Genomic DNA, 23056 nt, shown 5'->3' on the forward strand with positions numbered 1-23056 from the left:
CAAACTATGCCCTCAATAAGGCTTCTTTAAAATACAGTCAGCTCTCCTGGATTCTTTTCCCCCTCATACTAGCCTCCATGGAAATCCAGCCCCACAGTTCCCTGAGGATATGTCTACACTAGCTCATTAATTCGAGCTAGGTAGGCAAATCAGGGAACTGGGGTTGCAAATGAAGCCTGGGATTTAAATATCCCGGGCTTTATTTGCATGTTCCCGTCCGGCCGCCATTTTTAAATCCCCTAGTCCGAACGAACTGCCCGCGAGGAGTAACAGTTAATCCGAACTAAATACTTAGTTCGGATTAACTTTAAACTGCCGCATGTAGCCGTGGGCAGTTCGTTTGGACTAAGGGGGATTTAAAAATGGCGGCCGGACAGGAACATGCAAATAAAGCCCGGGATATTTAAATCCCAGGCTTCATTTGCAACCCCAGTTCCCTGATTTGCCTACCTAGCTTGAATTAATGAACTAGTGCAGATATACCCTAAGGGAGTCAAAGTCTGCTTTTTTGAAGTTCATCGTCCGTACTCTGCTGCTCTCCTTTTTTCCTTTTGTCAAGATCCTGAACTTGACCATCTCACGGTCACCACTGCCCAGGTTGCCACCTACTTCTACTTCCCCTAAAAATTCTTCTTTTGGGGTACCTCCAAGCTCTTTAACTCTCCCTCAGGAGAGAGCTTGGGTAAATGCCATCCGGTCCTGGTAACTTGTAACTGTTTAGTTTATCAATTTGTTCCAAAACCTCCTCTAATAATATCTCCATCTGGGACAATTCCTCAGGTTTGGGAATCTCCCTAATATCCTCAGCTGTGAAGACCAAAGCAAAGAATTCATTTAGTTTCTCCACAATGAGTTTATTGTCTTTGAGTGCTCCTTTAGCATCTCAATCATCCAGTGGTCCAACTGGTTGTTTAGCAGGCTTCCTGCTACTGATGTATTTAAAAACATTTTGCTATTACTTTTTGAGTTTTTGGCTAGCTGTTCTTCATAGTTCCTTGAATGTGCCAGGACTTTTAATTCTTCCTATTTATTTCCCATGCTTCTTGCATTCATGTACAAGCACTGAAGATAACCAGCCAATTGCTACTTTTGCAGGATGAATCAGGAGGCTTCATCTGTTGCACCCTCCTCTTCGTGTTTCCTCCCCGTATCCCACTTCCCAACTTACCTCAGGATGTAGGTCACCATCCCCAAGAGAACTTAATTTAAAGCTGTTCTCGCTAGGTTAGCAAGCCTACCTGAGAAGATGCTCTTCCCTCTCTTCATTAGGTGAATCCTATCTCTTCCTAGCGATCCTTATTCCTAGAACAACACCCCATGGTTGAAGAATCTAATGCCCTATATCCGGCACTATACAATCTTGCATTTACAACACAATTTGTGTTTCACAAGCCTTTGTGCAAGTGAAGTTTGGTTGCTTTGGAAGCTCCAAGAGCATGGACATAATTAACATTCATTTGCTTGCAAAACAAACTTTGTTCCGAGTGGAACTGCACAAATAGTTTGTAAATTTTAGGTCATCCAGTCAAGGAATAGAAAGCCCATGTGACCGAGGGACCAACCTATTTCGTGGTTTGAGTGTCCAACAGCTCAAAATGTGACACTTGAATACTCAAAGAGAAGTTGCAGTGAATGGTCTGGAACCTCCCAGGGACTAGAAGGTGATTGCACAAATATGTGTCAAGCAATTTCTGGAGGTGAACAGAATGGTAAGAATTTGTGGCCAAGAAAATGGCTTAAATTTCCCCAAATAAATTGCCTGTTGAAAACTGTCCACTCAGTTTCAGTTTAGAATTTCCTCCAGTTTGCCCAAGGAAGTTGTCAGAGTTCCTTTCAGACAAAATGAAATAATTCCAATGCAACCTCTGGAAGTGTAGGCCTGACCCTGGGAAGATGCTGTGTGGCTCAAGGCTCATTGACTTATTTCTGAGCTGTGCGATATATGTTAAGCAATCCTCAAGATTAGGCCCCGTGCGGCATAAGAGGCAAGATGTGCTAAGGGGCACCAAGATACTGTTCTACTTAGAATCCTGCTTCTATATCATAGATTTTCAGCACGTGAAAGCTGCAGCTGTTTGGCCAGAGGAAATTAAGCAACGCAAAGCTAAGACTTTGAACCGACAATATGCACCATGTGGATACAACTAAAAATCATTTTCTCAATTTAGGCCAAGAACCACCTCACCCCATCAATACACACAAACAAAAAGTCTCACACGGACACAAAACACACCAATAACCCCTGCAAGAGTAAAAATAATGCTAGCAAATGTCTATCCGGTTTATTGAACCGACTGCAACATTTCTGACTACTGTGAGCACTGGGGCAGAGACCACAGTGATCACACTGCTTAGCTGCCTGAGCACCAGGGCGGGGGTCTCCCTCCCCACCCCCAGCCATGTGGTGCTAGCGCCAGACAGCACAGAAGGAGGGGGTGGCTTGGACTCCTGGGAGGCAGAAAGGAAGAAAAGGGGAGGGGTCTTGGAGACAAAAGAAGAGCAGCTAGGGGCTCATGCTGCCCATGTCCTTGACATCAGAGTAGATGAACCGGAGGAGCTAAGGGAGACAGATGGATACACAGATGAGACTTTCTGGGACCCAGTCCCACCCCTAGTCTGACAGCCTCTGTACTGAAGCTTCAGGGGGTAGCCAAGTTAGTCTGTGCAGGATAAACTTAAAAAACAAAAACTGGTCTGGTAGCGCTTTATAGACTAACAGAACATGTCGATGGTATCATGAGCTTTCATGGGCACAGCCCACTTCTTCAGATGACTGGAGTTTTGAGTTTAGGATGTGCAGACCCAAAATAAATACGGGAGAAGGAAAAAAAGGAGGGGGGTGGGAAACAAGGAGCAGAGGTTATGAAAATATCAAAGGGAAAAACAGGAAGGCAGAACTGGCAATCAGTAAGCCCCTAACATTCAATGAAGGTGCAAACAGCTCTTTGTGTAGATTCTTGCATTAATACCCTCCCTGTCTATTGCCTTTGATTCTTATCTGCTTTGTTTTAACTATCCAATCTTCAGGTGCTTACTGATTGCCAGTTCTGCCTTCCCCTCTACCTTCTCCCCTATTTATTTTGGGTCTGCACACCCTAAACTCAAAACTCTGGTCATCTGAAGAAGTGGGCTGTGCCCACAAAAATTCATGATACCATCTGGAAGTGGGTCTGGCCCACGAAAGCTCATCATCTAATAAACCATCTTGTTAGTCTTTAAAGCGCTACATAGTCCTGTATTTTGTTTCAGCTACACCAGACTAACACAGCTACATTTCTATCACTAATCTATATGTTTTGTTAGTCTATAAAGTGCTACCAGACCAGTTTTTGTTTTTTGGACTCTGTACTGTAGAGCAGGACTAAAGTCTCATGGAACAACAACAGCGAGCTAGGTAAAAGAGTAAAGTCCAGGAGCTCCGTGCTTCCAATTCCACATGCAGAACTGATTAGTCTTAATGTGTGGATGAGACACTGGTGTTGGGAAGAGGGCTTTAGGTTTATTAGGAATGGGGGAGCCTTTCAGGAAAGCAGGAGCCTTTTACAGGAAACATGGGGTCCATCAGAACCAAAACAAAACCAGACTGCATGTAAAGTTAAAACGGTTGTAGAGGGAGTTTTAAAATAAACTCTGGTGGAAAGCCAACAGGTGCAGAACACAAGTCTGTCTGGACAGACGAATTCATAGGCAATTATTTATTAATGGAGATACTCTATAGCCTTGTAAAAAGGAGAGACTAGAGGCTAATAAAATACGAGTAAGAACTGAAGAGAAGCAGTCACACAAAATTGAGTTCCATTCAATTACATCACATGAAGGCAGACAGCTAAATATTGATATGTTTTTAAGTGCTTGTATACACATGCGAGAAGACCAAATACTCAAGTGGATAAACTTTAGTGCCTACTATTAAATTAGGCTATTTCTATAATTATCATCACAGAAACTTGAAACCATGATAATCAATGGGATACAATAACACCTGGGTACAAAATGCACAGGCATGACCGAATCAGTTCCACTAGTGGGGGAGTGGCACTCCAGATGACAGAAAGCACAGAATTAAATATAGTAAAAATCTTAAATGAATCAAACAGTTCTATAGAAACTCTATGTATAAAGTTCTATGCTTGCATAATAAGTGTACACGTGTTGGAATATACTACCAACCATCTGCCCAGTATGGTGATGATGATTGTGAAATGCTTGGGGTGATTACAAAGTCTATAAAAACAAAAAACACAACAATAATGGGGGATTACAGCTATCCCCATATTGACTGGGAACATATCACCCAAGTATAGAATAGACGAGAGCTGGGCAAGATGAGGTCTAGGAGCTGGATCTGGCCTGTCTAATACTTTCCTCTGGCCCACGGACTGCATCTGGCTGTTTCTATTTATATCGTGCTGCCCATGCAACTGAATTTCCAGGAAGTGACTCAGGCAGCAGGAATCTATTTAAATGACTCCCTGTTGTGGTGCTACCCTGGTAGGGGCCAGAGCCAGGAGCCCTTTATTGTGATTTTAATTCAAAGCCTCCAGCCCCAGACAACTCTGGGGGAGAGGCTAGTTGCCAGCCCCACCCTTTCGTCTCTAGGCTCCACCTCTTTCCGGGGTGGCCTGTGACCACATACCAAAATTCATTAAGTGTCTCCTCTGTGAAAATTATTGCCCACCCCTGGAATAGACACTAGTAATTACTACTTCTTGAAGCAGTTAGTCCTGAATCCCCAAGGGCAGAGGCAATTCTTGAATTAGTCCTAAGCTGTGCAAAGGATTTGATCCAAGAGATGAATATAGCTGGACCACTCAGTAATAGCAACGATAATGTAATTATATTTAACATCCTCATAGGGGGAAATAGACCAAAAAAACCCTCCACAATAACATTTCACTTTAAAAAGGGGAACTACGCAGAAATGAGGAGGAAATTGAAAGGTTATTAAATGGAAATTAAAAGGAACAGTTTCAAGAATGAAATGCCTGGAAGTTGCATGAAAACTTTTTAAAGTCATCATCATAAAGGCTCAAGCTAAATGTTGAATGCCAAATAAAAAATATAAGTGAGCAAATCAAATAAATGGCACCATGGCTAACCAATAGAGTAAAGGAAGCAATAAGATATAAAAAAACTTAAAAATTGGATATCAAATGCTGCTGAGGAAAAAGAAGCATAAAAGTATAATTAGGTAGGCCAAAAGAAGACTTTAAAAAGCCTCTTGCAGAAGCCACAAAAAGTAACACCAAGTTTTTAAAGCATATAAGAAGCCACTTGACATTCAAAGTACTAAAGGAGCATTCAAGGATGACAAGGCCATTGAGAAGCTAAATTAATTCTTTTCATCAATCTCCACTGCAAAGAATATGAAGGAGATTCCCACACCTCAGCCATTCTTTTTAGGTGACAAATCTGAGGAAGTGTCACAGATTAAAGTATCCGTAAAAGGAGGTTTTAGAACAAATTGAAAAAATGAAAAGTAAGAAGTCATCAGGGCCTTGTTATTCAGGCCAGTGTTATGAACTTGCTGAACTACTAATTAGTGATGTGTAATTATAGGCGATCCAGGCAGTTACAGTCAGTAAGCCTAACTTTGATTCCAAGCAAATTGGTTGAAACTCCAGTGAAGAACAGAATTATCAGACACATATATGAACACAATTTTGGGGAGGAAGAGTCAATAAGGCTTTTGCAAAGGAAAATCATGCCCCTCTCTTACGGATTAGAACTCTCTAAGGGGGTCAACAAACGTGGATCCTGTGATAGTGTGCAGGAACTTTCAGAGAGCTTGGGACAAGGTCCCTCCCCAAAGGCTTTTAGGCAAAGTAGGCTTTCCTAGCATTAGAGAGTAGGGCCTCTCGTGGATCAGTAAGGGCATGTCTACACTCCATTCCTCTTTTGAGAGAGGAATACAAATGCAGACAAACGAAATTGCAAATGAAGTGGGGATTTGAATTTCCTGCACTTCATTTGCATAATCACGGCCGGCCGCTTTTTCAAAATACCCTCTTTCGAGATTAAAAATGCTGTTTAGATACGGTTATTTCAAGAAAAAACCCTTCTTTTGAAATAACCCTTACTCCTTATAAAATGAGTCCACACTTCATTTGCAATTTCATTTGTCTGCATTTGCATTCCTCTCTCGAAAGAGGAATGGAGTGTAGACAGGGCCAGATGGAGGCATGGGTGAGCCAGGTAGCTGCCCAGGGTGCCAACCAATGGGGGGCGCCTGATGGAAGCTGTAAGAGGGGCACAGCGTCCCTTACAGCTGCCATCAGGCGCCGCACACCCGGCTCTCACAGCACCGGCCCGCCTGCATCCCTGTGCACCGGCCAGCAACGCCCTTTCCCCCATGGCCACAGGGCCCTACACGGCCTGGTGCGTGCGCCAGCAGCGGACTAGGCCATGCTTGCACCGTGCGCCCCAGGGGCGGCGCCACACGCCTGTGCCCGGGGTGCCAGAATGCCTCAGGTCGGCCCTGAGTGTAGACATACCCTAACTAATTAAAAAATAAGAAACAAAAGGTAGGAATAAGTGGCTGGTTTTTACAGTGCAGAATGGTAAATAGTGGGGTTCCCCAATGAGCTGGACAGGGACCAGTGCCTGCACTGGAAAAGGGGTAAGCTATAAGATGGCAAAGTTTGCAGATGATATAAAATTACTATAGTTAAGTCCAAAGCAGATTGCAAGGAGTTCCAAAGGGATCGAAAAACTGGGGGACTAGCCAACAAAATGGCAGATGAAATTAAATTTTGATAGAAAAACCATAATGTACATCATAATGTATCTGAGATGTTACAGAGGCATTGTCGAGGATTATCCGGCCCTCTGACTACCAACCATGCTACTCATCCATGTGGGCACAAATGATACTGTGAGGTGTGACACTGAGTGGATCAAGAGTGACTACAGGGCTCTGGGAGTACGGGTGAAGGAGTTTGGAGTGCAGATGGTATTCTCTTCTATCCTTCCTGTCCAAAGGTAGGGGCACGGACAGAGACAAGTGCATCCTGGAGGAGAATGCCTGGCTGCGAAGATGGTGTCACCAGGAGGGCTTTGGCTTCCTTGACCATGGGATGCTGTTCCAGGAAGGACTGCTAGGCAGAAATGGTGTTCACCTTTTGAGGAGGGGGAAGACCCTGTTTGGACACAGACTGACTAACCTAGTGAGGAGGGCTTTAAACTAGGTTTGACGGGGACAGGTGAGCCACAGGTAAGTAGAGAACATGGAGCTCTGGGAAATGGGTCAGAAATGGGAGGGAGCATGGGCTATAATGGCAGAGAGAGAGAAGGGTCAGGGCAAAACTGGGAGGCAAGATCAAATCAGTATCTTAAGATGCCTATATACAAATGCGAGAAGTATGGGTAATAAGCAGGAAGAACTGGAAGTGCTAATAAATAAATACAACTATGATATTGTTGGCATCACTGAAACTTGGTGGGATAATACACATGATTGGAATGTTGGGATGGAAGGGTACAGCTTGCTCAGGAAGGATAGACAGGGAAAAAAGGGAGGAGGTGTTGCCTTATATATTAAAAATGTACACACTTGGACTGCGGTGGAGATGGACATAGGAAATGGAAATGTTGAGAGTCTCTGGGTTAGGCTAAAAGGGGTAAAAAAACAAGGGTGATATCATGCTAGGAGTCTACTATAGGCTACCTACCCAGGTGGAAGAGATGGATGAGGCTTTTTTTAAATAACTAACAAAATCATCCAAAGTCCAAGATTTGGTGGTTATGGGGGACTTCAACTATCCAGATATATGTTGGGAAAATAACACAGTGGGGCACAGACTATCCAATAAGTTCTTGGACTGCATTGGTGACAACTTTTATTTCAGAGGGTTGAAAAAGCTACCAGGGGGAAGCTGTTCTAGATTTGATTTTATCAAATAGGGAGGAACTGGTTGAGAATTTGAAAGTGGAAGTCAGCTTGGGTGAAAGTGATCATGAAATCATAGAGTTCACAATTCTAAGGAAGGGGAGAAGGGAGAACAGCAAAATAGAGGTGATGGATTTCAGTTAGGCAGATTTTGGTAAGCACAGAGAACTGATAGGTAAGGTCCCATGGGAATCAAGACTGAAGGGGGGGGGAAACTTAGGGGAGTTCGCAGTTTTTCAAGGAAACGTTAAAGGCCCAAAAGCAAGCTATTCTGCAGCGTAGGAAAGCTAGAAAATATGGCAAAAGACCGCCTTGACTTAACCACGCGATCTTGCATGATCTAAAAATAAAAAAGGAGTCCTATAAAAAATGGAAAGTAGGACAAATTCCAAAGAATGAATATAGGCAAACAATACAGGTGTGCAGGGGCAAGATTAGAAAGGCAAAGGCACAAAATGAGCTCAAGCTAGCTACAGGAATAAAAGGAAACAAGACATTTTATAAATCATAGAATCATAGAATAATAGGACTGGAAGGGACCTCGAGAGGTCATCGAGTCCAGCCCCCCGCCCTCAAGGCAGGATCAAGCTCCGTCTACACCATCCCTGACAGATGTCTATCTAACCTGTTCTTAAATATCTCCAGAGAGGGAGATTCCACCACCTCCCTTGGCAATTTATTCCAATATTTGACCACCCTGACAGTTAGGAATTTTTCCTAATGTCCAATCTAAACCTCCCCTACTGCACTTTAAGCCCATTACTCCTTGTCCTGTCCTCAGTAAGCAAGAGGAACAAATTTTCTCCTTCCTCCTTGTGACACCCTTTTAGATATTTGAAAACCGCTATCATGTCCCCCCTTAATCTTCTTTTTTCCAAACTAAACAAGCCCAGTTCATGAAGCCTGGCTTCATAGGTCATGTTCTCTAAACCTTTAATCATTCTTGTCGCTCTTCTCTGTACCCTTTCCAATTTCTCCACATCTTTCTTGAAATGTGGCGCCCAGAACTGGACACAGTACTCCAGCAGAGGCCTAACTAGTGCAGAGTAGAGTGGCAGAATGACTTCACGAGTTTTGCTTACAACACACCTGTTGATACAACCTAGAATCATATTTGCTTTTTTTGCAACAGCATCACACTGTTGGCTCATATTCAACTTGTGGTCCACTATGACCCCTAGATCCCTTTCCGCCATGCTCCTTCCTAGACAGTCGCTTCCCATCTTGTATGTATGGAACTGATTGTTCCTTCCTAAGTGGAGCACTTTGCATTTCTCTTTATTAAACTTCATCCTGTTTACCTCTGACCATTTCTCTAACTTGCTAAGGTCATTTTGAATTATGTCCCTATCCTCCAAAGAAGTTGCAACCCCACCCAGTTTGGTATCATCTGCAAACTTAATAAGCGTACTCTCTATCCCAATATCTACATCGTTGATGAAGATATTGAACAGTACGGGTCCCAAAACAGACCCTTGAGGAACTCCACTTGTTATCCCTTTCCAGCAGGATTTAGAACCATTAACAACAACTCTCTGACTACGGTTATCCAGCCAATTATGCACCCACCTTATCGTGGCCCTATCTAAGTTATATTTGCCTAGTTTATCAATAAGAATATCATGCGAGACCGTATCAAATGCCTTACTAAAGTCTAGGTATATGACATCCACCGCTTCTCCCTTATCCACAAGGCTCGTTATCTTATCAAAGAAAGCTATCAGATTAGTTTGGCATGACTTGTTCTTCACAAACCCATGCTGGCTATTCCCTATCACTTTATTACCTTCCAAGTGTTTGCATATGATTTCCTTAATTACCTGCTCCATTATCTTCCCTGGGACAGACAAACTGACCGGTCTGTAGTTTCCTGGGTTGTTCTTATTCCCCTTTTTATAGATGGGCACAATATTTGCCCTTTTCCAGTCTTCTGGAATCTCCCCTGTCTGCCATGATTTTTCAAAGATCATAGCTAAAGGCTCAGATACCTCCTCTATCAGCTCCTTGAGTATCCTGGGATGCATCAGGACCTGGTGACTTGCTGACATCTAACTTTCCTAAGTGATTTTTAACTTGTTCTTTGTGTATCCTATCTTCTAAACTTACCCTCTCTCTGCTTGTATTCACTACGTTAGGCAATACATTAGAAGCAACAGGAAGACCAAGGACAGGGGAGGCCCACTGCTCAGTGAGGAGGGAGAAACAGTAACAGGAAACTTGGAAATGGGAGAGATGCTTAATGACTCCTTTGTTTTGGTCTTCACCAAGAAGTCTGATGAAGGAATGTCTAACATGGTGAATGCTAGTGGGAAGGGGATAGGTTTAGAAGATAAAATAAAAAAGAACAAGTTAAAAATCACTTACAAAAGTTAAATGCCTGCAAGTCACCAGGGCCTGATTAAATGTATCCTAGAATACTCAAGGAGCTGATAGAGGAAGTATCTGAGCCTCTAGCCATCATCTTTGGAAAATCATGGGAGACAGGAGAGATTCCAGAAGACTGGAAAAGGGTAAATATAGTGCCCATCTATAAAAAGGAAAATAAGAACAGCCCAGGAAACTACAGACCAGTTAGTTTAACTTCTGTGCCAGGGCAGATAATGGAGCAAGTAATTAAGGAAATCATCTGCAAACACTTGGAAGGAGGTAAGGTTATAGGAAACATCCAGCATGGGTTTGTAAAGAACAAATCATGTCAAACCAATCTGATAGCTTTCTTTGATAGGATAATAAGTCTGGTGGATAAGGCAGAAATGGTGGATGTGGTATACCTAGACTTTAGTAAGGCATTTGATACGGTCTTGCATGATATTCTTATCAATAAACTAGGCAAATATAACTTAGATGGGGCTACTACAGGGGCTACAACTTAGGAGGGTGCATAACTGGCTGGATAACTGTACTCAGAGAGTAGTTATTAATGGTTCTCAATTCTGCTGAAAAGGTATAACAAGTGGGGTTCCGCATGGGTCTGTTTTGGGACTGGTTCTGTTCAATATCTTCATCAATGATTTATATATTGGCATAGAAGGTATGCTTATTAAGTTTGCAGATGATCCCAAGCTGGAAGGGGTTGCAACTGCTTTGGAGGATAGGGTCATAATTCAAAATGATCTGGACAAATTGGAGAAATGGTCTAAGGTAAACAGGATGAAGTTTAATAAAGACAAATGCAAAGTGCTTCACTTAGGAAGGAACAATCAGTTTCACATATACAGAATGGGAAGCGACTGTCTAGGAAGGAATATGACAGAAAGGGATCTAGGGGGTATAGTGGACCACAAGCTAAATATGAGTCAACAGTGATGCTGTTTCAAAAAAAGCAAACATGATTCTGGGATGCATTAACAAGTGTGTTGTGAGCAAGACACAAGAAGTCATTCTTCCGCTCTACTCTGTGCTGGTTAGGACTCAGTTGGAGTATTATGTCCAGTTCTAGGCACCACATTTCAAGAAAGATGTGGAGAAATTGGAGATTGACTGGAAAAGAGCAACAGGAATGATTAAAGGTCTAGAGAACATGACCTATGAGGGAAGGCTGAAATAATTGGGTTTGTTTAGTTTAGAAAAGAGAAGATTGAGGGGGGACATGATAAGAGTTTTCAGGTATCTAAAAAGGTGTCATAAGGAGGAGGGAGAAATGTTGTTCATCTTGGCCTCTGAGGACAGAACAAGAAGCAATGGGCTTAAACTGCAGCAAGGGAGGTTTAGGTTGGACATTAGGAAAAAGTTCCTAACTGTCAGGGTGGTTAAACACTGGAATAAATTGCCCAGGGAGGTTGTAGAATCCCCATCTCTGGAGATATTTAAGAGTAGGTTAGATAAATGTCTGTCAGAGATTGTCTAGACAGTACGTGGTCCTGCCATGAGGGCAGGAGACTGGACTCGATGCCCTCTCAAGGTCCCTTCCAGTCCTAGTGTTCTATGATTCTATGATTGTGGAAAATATGGTCCAGATAGAATTGGAAAAGGTACAGAGAAAGGCAATAAAAATGATCGGGGTATTGAACAGCTTCCATCTGAGGAGATATTGAAAAGATTTCTATTGTACCATTTAGAAAAGAGATGTATAAAGGGGGATATGACGGAGGTCTATAAAATCATGACTGGTGTGGAAAAAGTGATTCAGGGAATGTTATTTACACCTACAAGTAACACAAGAACTAGGAGTCACAATGAAATTAATACATAGACGTTTAAAAACAAACAGAAAGAAGTACTTCTTTCAACCTGTAGAACTCCTTGCTAGAGGATGAGGTGAAGGCCAAAAATATAACAGGGTTAAAAAAAGAATTCGGTAAGTTCATGGAAGATAGATCTGTTACTGGCTACTAGCCAAGATGGTCAGAGACACAATCCCAAGTTTTGGGTGTCCATAAGCTTCTGACTGCTAGATGCTGGGTGGGAATGATGGGGATGGATCACTCGAAACACTGCCCTGTTCCATTCATTTCCTCTGACTCATATGGCATTAGGCAAAGTAGGAAGACAGAGCTGAGTGGGCCATTGGTCTGACCCAGAATGGCCATTCTTATGTTATTATGTGTGTGGATTCTTGTCTCTGTCCTAAACACTGTTACAGCACATATGTAAACCCCATTTTTAATTATTTATAGTTATCTTTTTCAGTGTCCCTTTGCCCACTCCTGACTCACTCACTGGATATGCCTCTCAGACCTCACATGCATAGTACAACTTTTAAACCATCACATGTGTAGCAGAACTTTTAAAAGTTGATCTTTTTAATGAATTATCTGTATGTAAATATATAAATAAAATCTCCTTTGAAGTCTGCAAAGCCCTTCACCTAATTAGACACCCCAAAAACAGTGGAACACATTTACCTCAAACAGTTAAAAAACAAACAAATTCCCCATTGTTTGAGACCCAAGCACTACAGGCAGTCCCCGGGTTACGTACAAGATAGGGACTGTAGGTTTGTTCTTAAGTTGAATCTGTATGTAAGTCGGAACTGGCATCCAGATTCAGACACTGCTGAAACTGACCGCCAGTTCTGACTTACATACAGAATCAACTTAAGAACCCCAGGTGTCCCCAAGTCAGCTGCTGCTGAAACTGATCAGCAGCTGATTCCAGGAAGCCCGGGGCAGAGCAACTCTGCCTGGGGCTTCCTGTAGTCAGCGCTGGTCAGTTTCAGCAGAAGCTGACTTGGGGACGCCTGGGGCAGAGCAGCTGAGGTGCTGCTGGGTTGCTCCAGTAGCGCCGCTCCTCGGTGCTACTGGACCAACCCAGCAGCACCCCATCTGCTCTGCCCCAGGCGTCCTGATTCAGCCGCTGCTGAAACTGACCAGCAGCGGCTGAATCAGGACCTGGGGCAGAGCAGCTGGGGTGCTGCCGGGTTGGTCCAGTAGTGCCCAGAGCAGGCGCTGCAGGACCAATCGGCAGCGCCCCAGCTGCTCTGCCCCAGAGTCGAAAACAAAAGCCTGGTCTGCTGGGGGGGCGGGGGGAAAGCACACTAGCTGCGCCCTCCCCCCCCCCCAGCAGACCAGGGACACGGGGAGCAGAGCCGCAGCGGCAGCAGGTTCAGTCCCGGTGCCTGTGGTCTGCTGGGGACGGTCCCCAGCAGACCACAGGCTCCCGGACTGAAGCCGCAGCCGCGGGGGGGTCCCGCGCCTCTGAGGCTTTGCCAGAGCAAAGCCTCAGAGGCGCAGGGAACCGCCGCTGCTGCCGCTTCAGTCTGGGTGCCTGTGGTCTGCTGGGGACGGTCCCCAGCAGACCACAGGCACCCAGACTGAAGCGGCAGCAGCGGCGGTTCCCCGCGCCTCTGAGGCTTTGCTCTGGCAAAGCCTCAGAAGCGCGGGAACCCGCCCGGTGCCCCTGGTCTGCTGGAGACGGTCTCCAGCAGACCAGGGGCACCGGAGCAGCTTACGAATGGGGCTTTCTCGCCCCGACCTCCGGGGCGAGAAAGCCCCGTTCGTAAGTGCGGATCCGACATAAGTCGGATCCGCGTAAGTCGGGGACTGCCTGTATTACTAATTATATACAGTGCTGTAGGTGTAACAGCCCATGACATGGCTCAGTAAGGAGGCTAGAGGAAAGAAAAAAGTAGGTTTCCTTCCTTGAAACACTTAGACTATGTCTATACTGCGCCCGTTTGGTGCAAGAAATATGCAAATGAGGCACAGCAATATTCCATGCTTGGCCTCATTTGCCTATGTTTTTGCACATGAGGCTATCGTGTAGACATAGCCTTATAGTCTAAGAACATAAAGGGAAAAATCCTAGCCCAAAAGTATTATTTTGTCAGAATATTATGAACCGGGGGAACAGGAAGGCTAGAATGAAAGCCTTCCTGCAACCTTTACTAAAGTCTTTTCTACTTTGGAACCAATAACACATGTGCCTCATAAAAAGATTATTTTTCAATATTTTCCACAGATATAAGGAGCTCATAAAAAGTGAAAATGTAAGAACGCTAATGCCTGTGAGGCAGGTCTCAAGATAGTGAAAATAAAACAGCTGATTTGTTATTCTAAATGCTCACTTTGCTTGCTGGGAAGTTGTCCCTGTCTTTGTGCATACATGCATGTGACAGGACGAGGCTGCCTCACACTGAATCCACAGGGCCTAGCCAGGGTTACCTGGCTACAGAGGCCCTTCCCCCGCAGCCCTACTGAGCATGCCCAGGCTGCAGCTCAACTATAAAAGCCTGGGGAAGGGCTCAGTCTGGGCTGGCAGCTGGAAGAGAAAGACCTATGGAAGAAGTGCCTGACCAGCAGTGACCCAAGACTCCAAGAGAAACCAGTAGAGACCCTGTGGCAAGTTGGGGGCATTGCAGAGGCCACCTGCCGAGGAGATGTTGCCCCAGGGAGGGCAGCAAACCTCACCAGTACTTGGGAAGTAGTCCCAGTGGGCCAGGTAGGAAGTGGCCCAGGGCAGGAGTGGGAGCCGCCTCTCCCACCCTGGGAACCTCGGTGTGTTTCGGCAGGACTTCCCTGCTGAGGGAGTGGGATGCCGTCTGGTCACTCACAGGGCCCTGGGCCAGGACCCAGTGGAGTAGGGTGGGCCTGTGTCCCCCTACCAGAGGTGTGGCCCCACTATAACATTGATCGGCCAGCGCAAGCCTTGCCTTAAAGGGCCATATGTTGAGACTGTGGTTATGGACTCAGGCCAGTGAGCCAGGCTCTAGGGGGTAGAAGGTATCTTGGTTTGTGAATTCAGGGCCCCTCCCTGTCTGTCAGTGGGGGCAGGAAGGAGTGCCCCCACCACAGTGCATGTACCTACATTTTGGTGATAATGCCACAGAGCCTACCTACATTATTCTCACATAAACCTAATAGGCTGTAGTTTTGTTTCTCATGGGGTATTTTCTTGGATGTTTGGTTCAAGAAGTTTTCATTTGTTCAGAATTCAAGCTACTTTTGCTTTACAGCCTTCCAGCTGAATCACAAGATGAAAATCACTGCCAAACTTAAATACACATCCATGGCAGCTGTGGTTGCAAATGAATCATTTTATAACAGAGATGATTAAATATAACATGATAGGAAACCCAGAAAAATTAAATCAAGAGCCATTTTAGGGTCTCTTCTCCCCAGGAAAGTTTCATTTGGACAAATGGCAAAGCTCTATTCTCTCACTCCTGCACTTTTCACAAAAAGGTGTCTATATGGCGGTGCTATTTCAGGATACTTCCAATATCCCAAAATAAGCTATTCCGCATATTTTAAACAAGCCTGTTATTTTGAAAGCTATTTCGAAATAACAGGCCTGGTATTCCAACATCCTTGTAAACCTTATTCCACAAGGATTAAGGGATGTTTTGGAATAGTGCTCTATTTCGAAATTAGACCCCATGTAGTCAGCACCAAATTTCAAAATAAGCTATTTTGAAATATACTTGGAAGAAGCTACACAATTTGTGTAGCTCAAATTGCATAGCTTATATTGAGCTACAGGTACAGTGTAGACATACCTTCTTTGTCCTAACCAGCAGCAATCTCCTGCTGCCTATAGGTTTTTGCCAAAGCACCTGTATCCTGACCTGCAACATCCACTTTAAATTCCAGTACTTAGGTTCCCAGCAGCAATTCCATCTAGCTCTGATTGCAGCACCCCTACTACTTGCAGCCTTGGTGACCATTTTATTTCCCCCTCTCCACCTCAACAACCTTTCTCTTCTGCTTCAACACTTCGGCTGCGTCTAGACTGGCATGATTTTCCGCAAATGCTTTTAACGGAAAAGAGCGTCTAGATTGGCATGGACGCTTTTCTGCAAAAACTGCTTTTGCGGAAAAGCGTCCGTGCCAATCTAGACGCGGTTTTGCGCAAGAAAGCCCCAATTGCCATTTTCATGATCAGGGCTTTTTTGCACAAAACAATACCGTGTTGTCTACACTGGCCCTCTTGCGCAAAAGCATTTGCGCAAGAAGGCTTTTGCCTGAACGGGAGCAGCATAGCATTTCTGCAAGAACACTGACAATCTTACATGAAATCGTCGGTATGCTTGCGGAAATTCAAGCAGCCAGTGCAGACAGCTGGCAAGTTTTTCTGCAAAAGCAGCCGTTTTTGCAGAAAAACTTGCCAGTCTAGACGCACCAAGTTTTTGTAGTCGAAAATGGCTCCACTGATGCCCTGCAGTACCTCCTGCTCTTTTAGCTCTAGACTACTTCACATCATATAATGCTTATCTCATCCAGACTGGCTTGTTATGTATTTGACTAAGATGACTTATTACCTAACCAAGGAATTGAACCCATTCTTCCAAGGGAAGGGCCCATGCATTGACTTACAGTCTGTGCCATGTACGCCTACAGGCCTAATCAAAGACTCAATAGGGCTGGGAAGAGCGGAGTAGTTTTCTACAATATTTCCCACCGGGTGCCATTTGTAATATTAATATCAGTGGAGGACTATGATGCACTACTGCATCACATTACTAACCCAGACTGTCTTGTCTGGAAAGCAGAAACCCATTATGTTTCAAGTGTATCAAGAGAAAAAGCTAAGGAAACATTGATTATAATGTGCTAAGAGCCAAATACAGAAAGACCATATACTATTTGTATGTGCCTACAGGCTCTTAGCATATGGAGGAGTTCAGTTGGGAAAAGACCAAAGCTTCAATGCAGACTCTGTAGCAGCAAAATAATTTTCCTCATGAAATAATGTCCTGAGAAGCTGTTATGAGAAGTGCTGGAGTAAATCCTACCATTGACGGAAAGGGCCCACACAGACATCTCTAGAGCCTTGGAGGTTGCAGGCTTTTTAAAAGTACATTGGAATTCCGTGGCAATTAGTTGGTGCTTTGTTATAATAGAGTTCAGGAAAGCTAAATGTCCCACCGCAGACATGTCACCTGAGGCATTAAAATAAGAAGCACAGGCACGGTGAGGGGTGTGAATTGCTCAAACAAGGCATTTAGTATGTCTTGAACTATCTTTTGTCAGTAAGAGACCAAACCATTTGACAGCACATACTCTGGACTGAAAAAATCATGGGTTGAAGTTCCACACCAGGCCTGGTTGTTGTCCAGTTCCCACTGGGCCATTTGACACAAGGCTGCCATTTTCAGCTGAGTAATAGAAATGTAGCCGTGTTAGTCTGGTGTAGCTGAAGCAAAATACAGGACTATGTAGCACTTTAAAGACTAACAAGATGGTTTATTAGGTGATGAGCTTTCGTGGGCCAGACCCATTTCCTCAGATCAAGTAGTGGAAGAAAATAGTCACAACCATATATACCAAAGGATACAATTTTAAAAAATGAACACATATGAAAAGGACAAATCAAATTTCAGAACCAAAGCGGGATGAGGGGGGGGGGGAGGTGAATGTCTGTGGGCTAATGATATTAGAGGTGATAATTGGGGAAGCTATCTTTGTAATGGGTAAGATAACTAGATCCTTTGTTTAAACTCAGATGTAGAGTGTCGAATTTTAGCATGAATGACAGTTCAGAGGATTCCCTTTCAAGTGCAGATTTGAAAGGTCTTTGTAGTAGGATGCAGGTAGTTAAGTCGTTGAGACAGTGTCCTTTCTGGTTGAAATGGCAAGAAACTGTTTTTTCTTTGTGATCCTGTCTGATATCTGTTTTGTGGGCATTGATCCTTTGGCGAAGTGTCTGAGACGTTTGTCCAATGTACATAGCAGACGGACACTTTCGGCACATGATAGCATACATTATATTTCTGGATGCGCAGGAATATGTGTTCTTGATCTTATAACTCACTTGGTTAGGTCCAATAATGGTATCAACAGAGTGAATATGTGGACAAAGCTGGCAATGGGGTTTGTTGCAAGGGAAGGTACCAGGGTTTGTATTAGTGTGGTATGTCCTGTGGTTGTTAGTAAGAATCATCTTGAGGTTAGGTGGTTGTCTATAGGAGACTATGGGTCTGTCTCCCAGAGCCTCTTGGAGTTTGGTATCCTGTTCCAGTATAGGCTGTAGTTTATTGATAATGTGTTGGACAGGTTTAAGTTGGGGGTTGTAGGTGATGACAAGTGGTGTTCTATTGTTGGTTTTCTTGGGTCTGTCTTGAAGTAGATGGTTTCTAGGTATTCATCTGGCTCTTTCAATTTGCTTTTTTATTTCTCCGGGTGGGTAGTTGAGGTTTATAAATTCTTGGTAGAGATCCTGAAGTTTCTGGTCTCTGTCAGTGGGATTAGAGCAGATGCGGTTGTATCAAAGGGTTTGGCTATAGACGATGGATCGTATGGTGTGTGCGGGATGGGAGCTGGAAGCATGTAGGTAACTATATGAGTCTCAGACACTGAATGGAGGTCACACCTGCCCCAGATCCAGGGGTGCTAACAGCCTCCATGGGCCCTGGGCCACATGGAGGGGGACCCTGGTGCCACACTCCTGGAAAAGGTGGCACGGAAGGCAGAAGGGGCAGGGCCAGGGGCAGCTGGCCCTCAGCACAGAGCATGACACTCCTCCCCCCCCTACCACTGGTCAGAGAATGTGGCCTAGTGCTCCAGCCACAATTTAAAGGGCCTAGGGCTCCGGCTGCTACCTAATTGCTAACTCCTGGGGCAATAGCCCCTTTTGACATCCCCTGTTGGGGGGCCTGTCCAGTTCCTTCCACTTGCCAGGTGGACAATCCAAAGACATGTTTCAGAAGAGTGTTGAGGGATAACTTTTGATGTCCCAGCTAACAAGCCGTCCCACAGTAAATAGATTATAATGGCCCAGGCGCTGTGTGAGCTAATGTGGATTGGAGAACAGCTACTCTAGTTGCTGCATTGCATTGTCTCCCTGTTTTTGCTGTGAACTGTGCCACAGTTGAGCCGGGTGCTTGATAGAACAAATGTAGACGAACTTTCTGCTAAAGAGCTTGAAAATTAGAAGCTTAATTCTCAAAACATAAGACCATTTTCTCCCAGGACGAGCCTGTGACCTCTACAAGTCCATGCCCAGTCAGAAGGCCCTCAGCGACTGGGTGTGGTTAAAAATGCCTAACGAGACTGATAGGAAAGGTTTGCAGGCATAGGCTCTAAACTGAGTCTGGACTAGTAGGTGGCAAAAGAAGGAAGGACCCTGACAAAGGTGAGACCAATAAAATAGCAGCCCTATAGAAGGATGCAGCAAGTGTCTGTCAGGTGACAGTTCTTAAAATATATTTGTTTTAACTTATTAATGTTAGGGTGGTCAAATCCTGGCCCCAATGCAGTTGATAGCAGTGCTCCTATTGATTTCAATGGGGCCAGAATTTCATATATAATCTATAAGAAAGCTCAAAGAAGTAAAGTTGCAATTCACTCTCATTCATCCTTCCTCAATCCAACTGTGGTCTCACTCAATTGCTTATGTACTGGGCGTTCCCCCCCACCCTTCATCACATCATTTGCTGCACTCAACTGTTATGCAATGTTCCCGCTTGCTGTTAAAGACATTGTGTTCTGCCCTAGAAATGGCTGCACATCAGTGGTGGCTGCATATATATCTACACAACACTTATGAACCATTTGGGGCTCTTAAGCTGTGAGGCACAGTAGACATGCCAGAAACTATTAAAGGAACTATAGACAGTGGTTTAGAAAGCCTGCAAGGAGTTCTGACCAAACTAATTTCGTGCAGCTGCATGGGGCGCTAAGTCTCATGAAACGTGTTTTGGCGAAGGCTTCCCCAGGATGCTGTTTGAAGTTTCCCTGCCGCCGTCTAATAGTGCCCTTTCTGTACACACAGATGAAAGAGGCGGATGGAAAGTATTTTATGGGTTTTGCTAGATAAAAATCAGAGAACCGATTGAACACCCGGGGGTTGTCAGAGAGCCCTCGCTTTCACACTGGCCTCATACAGATGCTTCCTAATAAGGGAGATTTAGAAAGGAGAATATCATTTGCAGGCCTACGACAAGTTTGGCCAAAATCTGGCCCTGTTGTCTAACCGGAGAGCATGAGTAAAACTTGCTCCGCTAATCCCCAGCTGCCACCCTGGCCATCTTTGTGCCTGAAAGGAGGTCTGTTAGGATGGGAAGGATTCAGAGAGTCAGGGGTGTAACCCTCCTGAGAAATGAGCACTCAAACCAAGACGAACAGCCAAGAGGGACACATCCCTAGCATCAATCCCCTGGAACATGGAGTTTCAGAGGAACTACTGTACTCCTTGCCAGTCGTATGGGGGACTCATTTTATTGGCTATTTCCACCTTTTTTCTTACATTCCCAGAACTGAGCCACCCCAAGCCACAGACTAGACACTGAGACCCAAGAGTCTCAGAGGGGTATCCGTGTTAGTTTGTAACTTTAAAAAAAATGAGCATTCTCTGAGGTGCTACAGGACTATTTGTTGAGACCTAAGATTTCCCCTTCATTGTTAGTTTGCTGAAGTTAGCATTGGTAGTGCTGGCTCCCTACACTGTTGGGGAAAAGCCTTCACAGTCAACAGTGAAGATGGCTGGTTTTGGGAGACCTTAGAAAGCCATAAAGCTAAATGACACCGCAGAGTCAGGTAGCAGAAAGTTATGTATTAGCATTCATGCTGTCAGTAAGACTAGACAATCCCAAACAGCTCTCGCTGCTTTGTCTATTCTTTCATAAAAGTCCCTCTTCAGTCACCCGAGCTTCCTCATTTTAGTAGCTGTTGCTCCCCCTAACTGTTCGGATGTTCTCCTGTCCTTTCAGGCTACCATCTGCTTTTCCTGCTCCCCAGTCTTGATGTTTCTGTTCCATAAACCCTGGCTCTTTCATGCCTTTCTTTGGAAGTGGAGGGGCTATTCTAGCAAAATAAACCAAAGTCCCAGAATTGGATTTTTTTTTATAATAATGCAAAATTAATCAATCCAAACAGGGCAAGAGGCTTAAGAGAAAAGATTTGAACAACAGTTGCAGATCTTGGGGGGGGGGGGGGGGGGGGGGACAGAACAAGAATCAATGATTTGGTGCTAAAAAAAGTCTAATTTAAATACTATGCATCATAGAATCTGTTGCTTTGTAATAATCCTCCACAAATGGGTGTGAGTTTATCAGCCCATAACTAATTGCTTTGAGCATACTGAGCCCTGCATTAAGAATCCCAAAGCATGTATGTACGTGCTAACAACTGCACTGATTTAGAGAGATGAATGAGCTGATTGTAAAAGTTAACAATTATGGAATATTTAAATATTAAAGGGTAAAAAGCCAGTGAAATCACACAGCTGTGACCAAGACAAAATTAGACCAGAGATGTATTCAATTGTAACCCAACAAAGGAAATAGTTCTGTTTTCCCCTTATTACTAGACACACAATTACAAATTAAAATATAAAAACCCAGTCACAAGAAGTAGTCTTTCTTCTTAGTGTAAAAATGTCAGATCTTATTTAATTGTAATTAATCACTCTGTTGGCTAATATTGGCTGTAGGTCTAATGACGATAATAGATGTTTTATAGCTCTATTTTCAGCTATTGGCCCGTTATCACACAGCTTTCGAATGCAACCCTTGAGTTCTGCAAATGACACATCTTTGGGTGGTCACTCCCACTCTTAGCTTTTGTACCAAACAGGAGACATTTGGAGATGTGCATTTGGCAGTGGCCCATTTTCAGTCTTCCATCTCTGTTCATGTAAGTTGGTTTCTTGGAGTCTGCCCACAACTTCCTGGCCTGAAGCATAGGAGACAATGATTTCCGCCGGCTCTGAGTGAACAAGTAAAGGAAAAACATGCTACACACTGGCTCAATGTGGAATAGAAGGTAGAAACTTTAATTCCTCGTGGCTAAACATGAAGCCTCACTTGGTGGAGCCCCTTGCAGGGCTCAATGAGGCAAATTATGTTTGAAGGAGAACGGAGGCTGTGTGGTGTAGCCAAAAAAATGAAAAATGGACCCAGTAGGAGAAGAAGGCTGCCAGTAGAGAGGAGCGTGTAGCTAGCAGTTCAAAGCAGGATTCAAAGTTCATATACAAGCAGATCCGCAGTTTTGGTTCAGGCCTGTCTCTAGTTATAAACTTTCCTGGTTGAAATGAAAAGCCCTTTGCCAAGGCTAACTTGCCCCATGCAGTGGAGGTCCCACTGGTGTTAGTTGTCTGAGGGGAAAAGTTTCATACACTCAAGAGGTCACCCTTGTGTCTGTTTCTGGGAGCTGTTTGAACCTAACACCTTCCCCAGCTTAACAGCTTGCTGCTATTGAAGGACCTATAGTAAAGCAGAGATTCATTTTTCTCTGCTTTAGCTTTTGCTGCATGGAGAATGGCCCTGGAATTTGGTCATCTTACACCATTAACAGTCAATGCTTTTGCCCTTGGCTGGGTTACAGGCAGATGCTAATGCTGCTCCTCTCCCCTAGCATATGCTGTAACAATCTGTGCATCCCTTTCCCCCATTCCCACACCTTGTCAGCATGTGAAATAGGAGCACTGGCTTCAGCCACATTCAGTTACATTTCAAGACACTCACTTGTTTTCATACAGGTGCACTGTATCTGCCATAGAAGGAAGAGGATTTATTTATGGCTTGATTTAAGAATTGTGCCAGGTGGTAATGGGACGAAATTAAAGAATGAATTTACAGGAAATAACAGAGAAAACCCAAACCAAGTCTTCCTGAATTGTAGAATGCTTTCCTATGGAAGCTGGAAAATCAGTTTTGGGGACTTTTCTATTAGATTAGACACTCCATTAGGAAAGGAGCAAATAGACCAAAACAGGTAGAAGGATGGACTTGATCAGCTGCTCTATGTCCACTTTTCATGATCCACATCAGAATGTGCAAAGACACTAGGA

This window comes from Pelodiscus sinensis, chromosome 13 (assembly GCF_052426305.1).
Source record: "Pelodiscus sinensis isolate ZL-2025 chromosome 13, ASM5242630v1, whole genome shotgun sequence".
In the NCBI taxonomy this organism is placed as follows: Eukaryota; Metazoa; Chordata; order Testudines; family Trionychidae; genus Pelodiscus; species Pelodiscus sinensis.